Source organism: Acomys minous, assembly GCF_964271855.1.
Source record: "Acomys minous genome assembly, chromosome: 1".
In the NCBI taxonomy this organism is placed as follows: Eukaryota; Metazoa; Chordata; class Mammalia; order Rodentia; family Muridae; genus Acomys; species Acomys minous.
The window spans coordinates 28,905,902-28,919,156 of NC_140483.1; positions in this window are offsets into that span (position 1 = coordinate 28,905,902).

Consider the following 13,255-nt stretch of genomic DNA (forward strand, 5'->3'; position numbering starts at 1 on the left):
TGGGCATTGTACATAGAGAGGGTAGCCTGCGAGGAGACAAAGGCGTCAACTTGTTCTGTTGACTGAAATTATACCAGATGGGGTGTAGCCTGAAATGAAGCCCTATGCCTCCCTGCGCATCGCAGCCCTGTAGTGATGACAAACACAGCGTGGAAGCTAGTCATGTGATCTAGGGATAAACATCGCCCTTTCTCAATTCCTTGCTAAGGTTATTTATTTGTGGCATTCATTCCTATGAAACTGTGAGTTCCCTTTCAATTGGAGGGTGAATTTTAGATATTTATAAGCCCTTAGCCATATAGCTGCTTAGATGTTTGATGGATGTTTATTGAGTTCCCATAGGCAATAGGTCTTTAAAATGAACTGATTGTAAGCCGGGGGTGGTGGCGCACGCCTTTAATCCCAGCACTCGGGAGGCAGAGGCAGGTGGATCACTGTGAGTTCGAGGCCAGCCTGGACTACAAAGTGAGTCCAGGACAGCCAAGGCTACACAGAGAGACCCTGTCTTGAAAAACCAAAAAAAAAAAAAAAGGGAGGGAGGGAAGAATGGGAGGATACAAGGGATGGGATAACCATTGAGATGTAACAAGAATAAATTAATAAAGGAAAATAAATAAATAAATAAATAAATAAATAAATAAATAGGAAAAAAAATGAACTGATTGTAAAGTTTACAAGCCAACTTTACTGCGAGAAGTTGATCCTTTGTGTAACTGGTTTCATAATTTCCCCCTAGTGCTTCACGTGGATAATGAGGGTTACCGAAGGAAGCAGTGTTTTGATGATCAGAGACGGGAGAGGAGGAATATACTTAGAAAATAGGGCGTTTTAGACAGTTCAGTCTGATAAATAGAGTAACGAGAAGCACCCAGACTTACACCTAAGGGAGAAAGGAATGATGGCGGGATAGCGTTAACCTTTATAACGTCAAGTCCAGCAGGTAAAGCTACCCACTCCTCCATGTGCAGGCGTGCCATTAAATGCTCCTCCTCCCTCCGATGAGATGAGGACACTTAGGCTACCAGTGACTGACCAGGGAAGGAAAATGAAGGACATGTAAGAACTGTGGATTTAGGAAGAACTGAGCACATGAAGAAAAGGAATTTGTTTGCTGTTCAGCATCTTTCACTTGGATCAGCTTGATGACATTTAAAGCTTATCGATGTTAACTGTCAATAAGTGACTTTATTTTGTCTGTAGGGAATAGGAATGTGTGAATTAAATTGGCTATACAGACTCGGAGTGTGTAAAATAGCGGTGTATTTTCCTCATCTACTGTTTACTATTAGTAACAGCCATGAAATTTAATTGTGTGTATTCTAAATAGCACCACAACTGTCTTAATTCATTATACAATACATAGAAATAAGTGAGCACAGTGTAAATTTAGGTAACTTCCTACAAATGCTTTGACTTAAATAAGTAAAGAACATTAGATCTGTCAAAATGTGAATGATTGTGACCAAACATGCCTCCTGTAGAATTCTTCAGAGTAGTATAGTTTATAGAAACTATTCTGATTTTTGCAGATTATTTTAAAAAAAACAAACTTTGCCATTCAACAAGTAGTGACTCAGTACTAATGCGCCAGCCACCACCACTCCATGCTCTTGGAGCGAACTACTGTAGCCTCTAGAAGCTACGGGGAGTCCAGTTGCGAAAAAGTCAAATGCAAAAGGCTTGAAACATACAAAGATCCTATCAACTTCATAGCCTCTCACAGCCTTTTAGCTTTTCGCTTTCTTTTTGGAGGGGTTTAATTTTCCACATTTTACACGTGTGTGTTCTACCCCTGACTTGTACATTCATTTAGAGCCATGGCTCTCAGCCTTCCGAACACTATGGACCTTCCATACAGTTCTTCAACTGTAAAAATTATTTTTGTTGCAATTTCATAACTGTTATTTTGCTACTGTTATGAACCCTAATATAGACGCCTGTGTTTTCCAGTGGTCTTAGGCCACTTCTGTGAAAGGGGCGTTCAATCTCCAAAGGGGTCGTGACCCACAGGTTGAGAACCACTGATTTAGGGCCTGCAAAAGCTATATAGCTGTAAAGTTTGAAGCTGGTTATTAAAATGGACATATTTTGTAGATTAAAATGTTTGCTAAGCCGGATGTGGTGGCACACGCCTTAAATCCCAACACTTGGGAGGCAAAGGCAGGTGGATCGCTGTGAGTTCAAGATCATCCTGGTGTACAAAGGGAGTCCAGGACAGCCAAGGCTACACACATAGGAACAAACAAGCAAACAAACAAACAAAATGTTTGCTAATGTACTGACATTAATTTTAAAACTTAAATATCCATTGCCTCCCACTGAAGGATCCCTGTAGTTGAGAGAGAAAACAAGGGACATAATAATTAATAACAGCAAAAAGTAGAAAATAATAAACATATTATGCTAATTTATTTAATCATTAACAAATACCATACAGTAACAATTTCCTGGGGGGAAAGGTAAACTTCATTTGGTGGGCTCAGAGGTTCCATCTCAAGGTTAGCAGGCTTTGTGCTTTTGGGGCTGTAGTGAGGCAGAGAGTTATGGCAGAAGGGTTTGCTATAGAAAAACACCTCACCTGCAGTAGCCAGAAGGCAGAGAGAGGGTATCTTGTTGATAAATATTAATAATTAATATTTATTCATATTATTAATAAAGCTTAGTTACTCCTTAACCTACAATTTTCCAAATAATCACACATGGAGACTATTATTTAAACAAAAGCTAAACACATAGTTGAGCATAAAATCTAATCTACTACCCTATTTTCAATTTATCTTCCACCCATCCAAGGTCCCCAATACTTGCAGTTATTTTCTTCTCTGAAATCTGTCCTTTCTCCTCCCTCCTGCATCTCCTCTCCTTTTCTCCCCCTCTTCTCTCTTCTCCTCCTCCTCTTCTTTCTTCTTTCTTCTTCTTCTTCTTCTTCTTCTTCTTCTTCTTCTTCTTCTTCTTCTTCTTCTTCTTCTTCCCCCACCTCCTAAAACCACATACCTTTGCCCTGCCTCCCTCTTCTGCTCAACTCAGTGTCAGCAATTTAATTATCCAAGCAGGAATAACTTGAGAGCAAGAGTTACAAATGTCATTTTGGGTATGTGAGTGTCTGTACTTATCAAGACAGCAAACAGACCTCGAGGAGTAATAATTAACATACAAAGAACCACACCAAACCCCAACAGTTCCTCTTTTCTGTCTAATTTTAAAAACACACACACAATAAACAATATACAGTAAGACTATTGTAAAGCAATCATAAAACTATTAGGTAAGATTTACATATCTAATGTTTGGTCTGTATGTATTTGACAGTCTTGAAGAAAACAGTGTCCATCAAATCTAGATGAGTCTAATGCTTTATAGCTAAATCATTTTTTATTATATCTCATCTCTATCTACCTAAAAACATATTTCTGGACCTTAAAACAGCTTCCTAACTCCTAAGCAATTTAAGCTTAATTGCAAAACTATAACTATTTGGTCTTGAACTGCATCAGAGACTTGAGAAGGAATAAAATTATACCTGAGTAAGCAGGAAGTGCAGGCAAGCAGCTTCCAAAATAAATAATAACAGAGACAGTTTGCCACTGGACAGTCACGCAGGTACTTCTCTGTAATGTTGGAGCATCATCTCCAGCCTTCTGGACCAGCATATCCGACAGACATATTGTGAGGCAGGAACTATGCAGGACTTGCTTACCCTGTCTTGGCAGAGCTAGGCAGTCAACTCTGCCTGTGTCCAAGTCTCATCAGATTTTAGACAGCACACTGCCTGCAGAGAGTGGAGCATTTGCCCAGGGGCTGGCTTGCCACACAAAAGCAGCTCCACATGGAAGTATCTGGATGTTCAGATCTTCTTTGAGGTAGGCTGGGGGTGCTGCCAGGAGCTGACATGTCTTGTTTCAAAGAATCCGTAAAATAATAAAAACATCTTTAAATGCCATATTCTGGAGGTCTATGTCTATGAGGTTTTTGAAGATCATCTATCTATCTATTCACATTTATATATGTCTGTGTGTCTATTTATAAAAAATCTGAACAGGCAAACATTGCTTGTCTCTTACTATTTATTATGGGATGTGTATATATATATAATAAACTAGACTAATATCTGACATGACCATGAATCTTTTTTTTTTTTGAGACTGGGTTTCATTGTGTAGTCTTGGCTGTCCTGGACTCACTTTGTAGACTAGCATTGAACTCCACAGCAATCCGCCTACCTCTGCCTCCAAAGTGCTAGGATTAAGGGCATGTGCCACCACTGCTCTACTAATGACCATGAATCTTATTGATCATTATATATATATTTTTTAACTATCTTAAACAGTTTGTAATAGCAGCTTTTTAAAAGTACTGGAAGTAAACCTTGTATTTATAAATGAGTTGTATAGGTCCAATACCTCATACCAGAGTTAAAACGTGTGTGTGTGTGTGTGTGAAAATAAACCTTAAATTTGTATCAATATGTCAAGATATATACCAATGAAAACCTTAAATCTGTGACAATATGCAGTGGTCGTAACAACATAAATAAAAATAATCTTTTTAAAAATATTTATTCATTTATTTATTACATATAGTGTTCTACCTGCATGTAACTCATGCAGGCCAGAAGAGGGCACCATATCTCATTATGGATGGTTGTGAGCCGTCATGTGGCTTCTGGGAATAGAACTCAGGACCTTTGGAAGAGCTGCCAGTCCTTTTAACCTCTGAGCCATCTCTCCAGGCCCCAACAAAAATAATCTTATTGGAGAATAACAAAGCTCTAAGTTGGAATGTAGAATCAGTAATCTGCCTTTCGTCTTATTATTCTTATAAGATACTCCTTTATTCCCTTTCAACCCCTTACTTCTTACCTAAGAAAGAAAGATAAGGCAAAAAAAAAAAAAAAAAAAGAGAGAGAGAGAGAGAGAGAAATTCCTGAGTCTAAGTTTTTATACCTTATTTTTCTCTCTGGTAAGACCATTATTAACTTGTAACCTACTCACCTAAATTACAACAAACATTCATAGTCCAATAGAACAGCCCAAATTTATTCATCCTACCTTAATGGTATGGGACATCGCTCTTCTTTGGATTATTTCCTGCTGACTTGGGGTATAGAATACCTTTTGGGGGAGCCAAGGAAATTGGGGAAAATGTTTAAGTAATATAGCAGTATCATTTGTTGTCCAGTCTCTAAATGTTGAGAAATTTCAGACTTAATTGAAGTCCTATTTGGAACAGTCTGAAAGGCTAGACCAAGTGAGATCAGTAGCTTTCTTTGAGCTATCCTGGAAGCAAGCCTTGCAAGGGAACAGCAACTGAAGCAGTCTGAGGCAGGGCATCCTGTGTCAGCATTTCAGCATCCCCCAGGATGAATCCAATCCAGCATCATCAGCATCTCTCTCTCTCTCTCTCTCTCTCTCTCTCTCTCTCTCTCTCTCTTCTGTCCTGAAAGCATAAAATATCTCAGAAGTAATATACAGTTATTCTAAATGTAAAAGATGTGTAGGATGCACAGATCAATTAAAGATGTATTTTTTGTTCTTTGTATGAGAAGGTGAAAGACTTGTCTTTCTTTAAGCCAGTCTGGATTGCATATGGAACTGTAATACCAATTTTATATATGCCATTTAAGAGAATGGCATGATAAGCTTGAGGATTTTGTATCCAAGGATTTATTGACCATGCACAGCTGAAGTTCTGGATGGAGACATTTTTATGTCTCAGTCAGTCTCAGAGCTGTTCTCATATGGAGGGATCAGCAAATTATGTTACCTGTCTTGTTTGGTCTTCTTGATTTATTCTTGTGTGTGGCCAAGATCTTTGGGGGGGGGGGTGTCTTTCCTGTCAAATCATTTTTATCAGTTTTGAAGGAATCCATCATTTTTCTTCTCCTGTATGAACATAGGTAAACTCCCTTCCCCAGCATAACACATTTTTCTGATCTTCATTGTGAGGGTAGGGTATCTTTGAAACAGGCTGATAGAGTATAACAGTTTTTTTCTATAATTCAATGTCTCTACACAGCTGCTGCTTTTTGTTCATCAGCAGTTAAAAATATAAAGTCAATGAAGCATTATGTAATCTGGCGTCCCTGATGCCCTTCTCTGTTCATCATCTCTTTTAAAGTACGATTGGATATTTTAATGACTGCTTGTCCTGTAGGAATGTGAGGTATACCCGCAATTGTTTTTATATTACAATATGTAAAAAAATAGTTTCACTTATTAGAGACATATGTTGGAGCATTGTTAGTCTTAATTTATATAGGTATATCCATAATTGCCATAACGTCTAATAAATCTGTAATAACAGAGTTAGCCTTTTCATAACTTAAGGCTGTTGACCATTGAAATCCTGAATATGTGTCTATAGAATGGAGCATATATTGCACCTCACCAAACTTTGTAAGATGAAACACATCCATTTGCCAAATTTCATTTCTTTGGCTACCTTTAGGGTTACTTCCTTCAGGTGGTGGAGTCTGGTTATATAAAGAACAACATTTTCTCACAATTTGTTTGGCTTTTTGCCAAGTGACAGAAAATTCCTTCTTTAAACCTTTGCTCTTAACATGATGGTTTTTTTTGGTGAAACTCTGAAGCTTCTTACATACTTCTTATCAATAGTTGATCAATTTCTTCATTACCTGTGCCAGAGGGTCTGGTAGACCTGTATGAGATCTGATATGTGTTACATACAATGGATGATTTCTATTTCTGATCACCTGTTGTAATTGAATAAATGGTGAAGTTAAGTCAGAATCATACTGAATTAGATCAGTTTCTATACGCAAAACAACTCCTTCTGCATATTGAGTCAGTTACTATAGTGAGAGACTCTTGGCAATCTGATAACACCATCAGAACCGCATATAATTCTGAGTTTTGAACTGAGTAATAATGACTCTCAACCACCTTACTCATACTTTCTGGCTTATAACCTGCCTTTTTGATTCATTGGCATCAGTATAAAAGGTAGAAACTCCAGAAAATGGAGTCCTGTTTATTATATGAGAGAGAATCCAACTAGTTCTTTTGATGGTGCGAGTCACACCGGAGGACAGAGGACTGAAGTTTGCCTCTGGCCCACAACAGCAAGACGAATTCACTTTTAGCTCAAATGCAAGAAATACATTCCTTAAAACAAATGCTCCAAGGAAAATGGTCTTTGCAGTGTAATTACTTCCACATGGTAGTAGATTTGCTCGGCACTTGTTTCACAGGTTTAGCTTGTTTGACTGCAGGCCTCGGCTCCCTGGGGCAGAAGATTAAAGGGATTTCTTGCTGAGAGGCTCCATCCTACTTTTATATGATTAGGAGTCCTGTGATCAACCCTTGACTGTGGAAAAGGATTTAATATGAATAAATCACCATAGCAATGAAACAAACTTTATTTCAGTTTATCCTTTGTGAAGGCAAGAAGCATGATAAGCTTTTAGTTATTGACAAGGAAACCTTCTGTTTATAAGTGGAGTTTTATCACCTAATACTTTCTTTTTGGAAATAGGTATCCATATGGTTGAACATAAGTGCCATTTACTAAGCTAGCCTGTACATTTAGCTTTTATCCATGTGTGGATTTATAGCAGAAGTTGCTTTTACATTCAGACATGAACATTTAACATGGAAAGCAAAATAATAACTTAGAAAATGAAGAAGCCAGGTTGCTAAGTGTATGGGCACTATTGGTTAGCGATGAGATGGGCACTGTTGGACACTGTCTGCTCATTTGCATGTCAAGAGTGGGGGCTAACATACCCTTGAAGCCAGTGTTCTTCATTTTGCTCAGTTATGATAAAAATCCTTGAAAGTTCATAGTCTGTCTATTCACATTGCATTATACCCTTTACTGTTGACATCACCTCGTAAAGATGACATTTTGGTTTATCGACAATTATGAACTACCATGAAATTTTCATGTGGTTAAATGTATATTTGACAACTTCCGAAATCTAAGGCTGTTTGAAATGACATCCTCTGTTGAGTGAATGCCTAGCACCAAAGTAAGGGGGGTTCTGAAATGCTGACACTGCGAGTCTGTTTTCTGGGATTGAGTTTTAAATTCAACAATCAGTGAGTGTAGGGGAGTATGGAAGGTCAAGACATGATTCCTGTGATCAAAACAATAAACTTGCATACAGGCTTATTAGAAAAATACCTCTTGCTAGCCAGGCATAGTGGTGCTCTCCTTTGATCATAGCACTCAGGAGGCAGAGGCAGGTGGATCTTTGTGAGTTTGAGGCCAGCCTGGGCTACAAAGCAAGTCCAGGACAGTGATGACTACAAGAGAAACCCTGACTCAAAAAGAAAGAAAGAAAAAAGAAAGAAAAAACCTCTTGTCATAGCATTGATTTTTAAAGTAATTTTTCAGTTTTGATTTACTAAGAGAAACATGATTTAAGAAAGGTTTTCAGTAGTGTGTGTGTGTGTGTGTGTGTGTGTGTGTGTGTGTGTGTAGGGTGCGAAGGGTTCTGATAACACAGGATCTTGGATGTGAGATGGGGACGGGGTGCATTTTATGCTAGTGACACTGAAAAGCTCAGGGGTATGACCTAATTGGTGGTGGTGTTTTGAGATAGATTCTTATAGTGTAGCCCAGGCTAGCCTGAAATTCCTTCTCTTTTTGCCTTAGCCTCGCATACACAGAGATTACAGTCCTGACTCGCATTGTAAATCCCGGTTGCTGTCAGGAGCCTTTCAGTGTGGCCTTCTGTAATCCTAAAACACTTAACTCTTCACATTTGGATATAAAAGAAAAGATTTGGCCATTATCAGCTAATATCAGCTAAGGACATTATAGATGAGTTTTATAATGAGTTTAATAATTTTGACAAGCTCCTCTTCTGAAAGGATGTTAATAGCCAGCATGTATAAAGAACTCAAAAAAGGTAAATGTCTTCTCCCAGAAAAACAAAACAAAACAATCTAATCTACAAACAGGAAGATTAATCTTAGAATTCTCAAAAGGAAATGTACAAATGGGCAATAAGCATACAACCTTCCTCCAAAAGACAAAAACAACAACAAAAACCCTAAATCAAAGCATGTTCAATAATTTAGTTTTCTGGAAAGTATAAATTAAAAATACATTGAAATTCCATCTTACCCCAGCCAGGTTTGGCTGTCATCCATAAAAACAGATGTGGGGAGATAAACTGTTAGTGAGAATGCAAATTAGTGTGAAAGTCAGCGTAGAGTACAAAAACAAAACAAGAAAAAACCCTATTAAAAAAAAAAGCACCAATTGGTTCAACTATACCATTCCTAGGCATATATTACCAAGCAAGTCTAAGTCAGCATGCTATAAAGATATCTGCACACCCATATTGTCGTTTTCTAAATTAATAACAGCTAAGATATGGAATCAGCCTAATGTCCATCAATAGATGAGTGAATAAAGAAAATGTGGCATATATTCACCAGGAAGTTTCATTTGGGCAAAGAAAGGAACAAAATAACATTTCAGGAAAGGAGGCTGAACTGGGGGCCATCATATTAATAGAGTAAGCCTGACACAGGGAGAAATATAACACGTTTACATATTTTCTCTCTTTTGAGGAATTTAAACTTGCCTCCCTGTCTCTGTCTGTCTGTCTGTCTATCTGTCTGTCTGTCTGTCTGTCTATCTGTCTGTCTGTGTCTGTCTGTCTGTGTCTGTCTGTCTGTCTGTCTGTCTGTCTGTCTGTCTGTCTGTCTGTCTCTCTCTCTCTCTCTCTCTCTCTCTCTCTCTCTCTCTCTCTCTCATTGGCCATTAGCTCTTTATTATAGTTAATAGGCATGGTGATGGGCCATAAGAATAACAATTCCATGACCAAACCTCCTAGCCCTCGATTGTGGCTGAATATAGTTACTCTTGAGTGTGGTCTCTATTTTTACCTTCTATTTTTGGACTAAATATGTAGTAAACGTGAAACAAATACGAGAAAGGATTAAATTCAGAAAGAAAGGAGAGCTAAGTGATAGAAGAGCCAGCATCCGGATCACTCTCTGATGAGAGCCCCGCTCTATCCGGGACCAGACTTGTTTAAGGTGTTCACATATAGTGAAGGGGTTTTGTTTTCATTGACAATTGTTTGAATGTTTCTGAAACCGTTAGAAATAAGTAATCCACAATCTGGCTAATGATAATCTGAAACACCCAGTAGCAAGCCAGTGTTTCTACAATATAGCACTAAAGGAGTTTTTATAAGCTGCTAGACTTTTGTTCAACCCTTTCTTGGTCTAATATGCAAACACAGGGTTCTCCAGCCCCTCCTGGCAGAGCGAGAGGACAGAATCCTACTCCCCTTTCTGTTGTTTCTTCTGTGTTTTGACACAGCAAGGAGTTTCAAGACTTGGAACAGGGTCCCAGCTGGTAACCTTGGAAACACTGGCCCCAGATTCACCTCCCCTCTTGGCTTTGCCTCACTCCTTCCTACCTGCCTGCTACATTTCTCACTTTTCGTTCTCTCTCTGAAGCTGTCCCCAGCTCTTTTGGACACTAACAGTAAGAATTTAAGATGGTAAAGCTCACGTCCCTTCTTGCATATAGCATCACTGGGGAAATGTTACTTTGGTCATAATCTCATGAGCAGCAAGAGAAAAGGCCCTCTGTCTGGAAGGCTGGAGAACCCCGTTAAAGGAGCTTTGAGTTCCCTTGTAGGAGTGGGGTTCTTCACTCTGGCATCTGTAGAGTGTGTGTAGTGTTTCAATAACCTGATTCAACTGGCTGAGTTTGAGGTCCCCTTTTCCTTGTGGAACCAACTCACATGTTTTTGAAACAATTTCATTCCCAGCATCTGTTTTGCCTGTTCTGTTTCAAAACAGAGCTGTTTACCCTGGGTTGATGGTTGATGTTTCTCCATAGCCTGCTTACCTGCCGTCTGTCTTTGATGTCTTTGATCTTGGACGAGGTCTCACCCTGTACCCTTGGAGAGTCTAGAACTCACACTATCCACCAGCTGGCTATGAACCTGTGGCCACTTTCTTGCCATTAAGTAACCTCTCAAATGGTGGAGCTACTTACAGTCATGCACCCCCATGCTCATCAACACAGCCCTGATTTTGACTTTGGGTAAGCTTGAACTGGCTCACACCTCAGGTAATGAGTCTAAAATGCAGAGAAGATATCCATATGGGGAAATTGAGGATCCAAAAACTAACCAGAAACTAACAGTTAGAGATAGGAGTTCTTTAAGCTTTTTGCTGGTTGCTTGGATAATTTCTCAGTCTGAACACAGCCTCTAGCCCATAGCTTCTTTACCATTTATGCATAAGACAGAACCAAGATGTCCCTGTCAGATTTTTTTCCTTTCTTTTTAAAATTATGTATATGAGAGCTCTATCTGCATGTACACCTGCAGGCCAGAAAAGCCATCTTTTGGTTATGAATCACCATGTGGTTGCTGGGAATTGAACTCAGGACCTCCGGAATAACAGACAGTGCTCTCAACCTCTGAGCCCTCTCTCCAGCCCTCCAACTTTTGGTCCAAGTGCTGGATCTGTGTGTGCTGTTCTATACTCCAAGGACATCTGAAGTTAGTTCTTCAGTTTTGGGTATCATTTTGGAGGGAATATTGACAGTCAAGTCATGAACTTTGGTATTGAGAAGTGGAGGGCTGGGGGTCAGGAGAGGAAATGCAAGTCTATTAACCTGGTGAATAAACGTAGGAGCTTTAAATATTTGATCAGAGGGATGATATTTCATTGTTGTTGCTGTTATGATTCCTCTTGTGATTTTTATTGGTTTGGAAATGTCTGTCTCATCCCACACAACTCCGATTGACTTATTTTAAAGGAAGACAATTTGGTAAGAAATGACTTCAGAGGGTACCATGTGAGGGTTCATACTGTGAAGGTTTAAAATATTAGAGGTGCATACCCAACATTCAACAAAGGTTTCCTTCATTCAAAGATTCGACTTGTGTTTTGGAAGAGTTTCAGAAAACTCAATTTGACTCATCTCTGGAGCTTTACTAACAGACTCACCAAAGTCCAGCTGCCGTGTCTGGTGTCTGAGTTGTCCAACTGGAGGGCTCCCACTTTGGTAGGGAGTTAAAATCCCTGTGGTGGAGGGGAGTGGGACAAGAAGCCTAGAGCAGGAGAGAGGCCGGGAGCCCCTAATGAGGAGGCACAGGATAGAACTGGGTCCGCAGCAGGCCAGATGATGTGCTCTGGTCTCTAGCTGCTGGCTGGGACTGCAGAGACTTGGCACTGAGATTTACTTTGGGAATTTGTGGGTGTCTCGCTTCACCAGATGATTTGAATCCCTGTGCTGCTCACTTCCCTGCCAAGCCACCCACTTCTTCTTCCAGATATGTTAAAATCCTCGGTGTATCACCTGACATTTGTTCTTCCCCCACGTGACATTCTGCCCCCTGTGGAGCTGTTTTCTGAGCAAGGGCTACCCTCCTCCACCCTTGTCCCTATTGCACATTCCGTAACGGGACTGAAGGGAAGTGACTATCAATTTACAGGATTAAAGAGGCAATCAGAACTGGCTTAGCTGCTCTACTTCAGGATGTGTAATTTGGGGGATAATAGATAAGCTTCCTACGCCACTTGTAAATATGAGCACACACTGTAGAATGTTAATTCACCGACCTAAAGTCACATTTCTTCCCCTAGTTCTACTGCTGTGACTCAAGAAGGGGACCGATTACAACGATGATCCAACCAACAATCTTAGCAGCTCCTCAAAAATGTAGCCTGTTCACTGCAGCTCTAAGTTCCTTCGAGGTGAACTTCCTCATTACTCAGCATCCCCATTCTCCAGCAAACCTTATCAAATGACCCTAGTGATGGAGCCGCAGGTCCTTCTGTTCCAGGGAACAATGGGGGGTTCTGACTCTTACACATTCCAAGGGAGGAGGCAAGCCTCACATCACGTGAGCTCGCCTGGCATACAGAGGCAGGTGCTGGGCAGGATCATACACCTATCTTGCAGGCTCACGAGGGAGGGGTCTCAGCACAGCATGCTTTCTTATTAATTCTCTGCCAGAAGATGGGGGTTGGTTGGGAGGACCAGCAATCAAGGTGCAAAGGGTATGGTGTGGACTGAGTTTGGCAAGAAAGAGAGGCAACAGTCTGTGATGTAAAAGTAAGAGCCATGGCTTCCCTGCCCCCTTCTTTGTATTACAGGAAGTAATGAAAAATATGAATTAATAATAAGCCAACGGTGGAGCATGAATCACTTCTGGCTTCACTGATGAAAACTAAAGAATCAGCATTACGAGGTACTTTAAAGGTGTGGCTCTCAACCTTCCTAATGCTGAGGCCCTTTAATA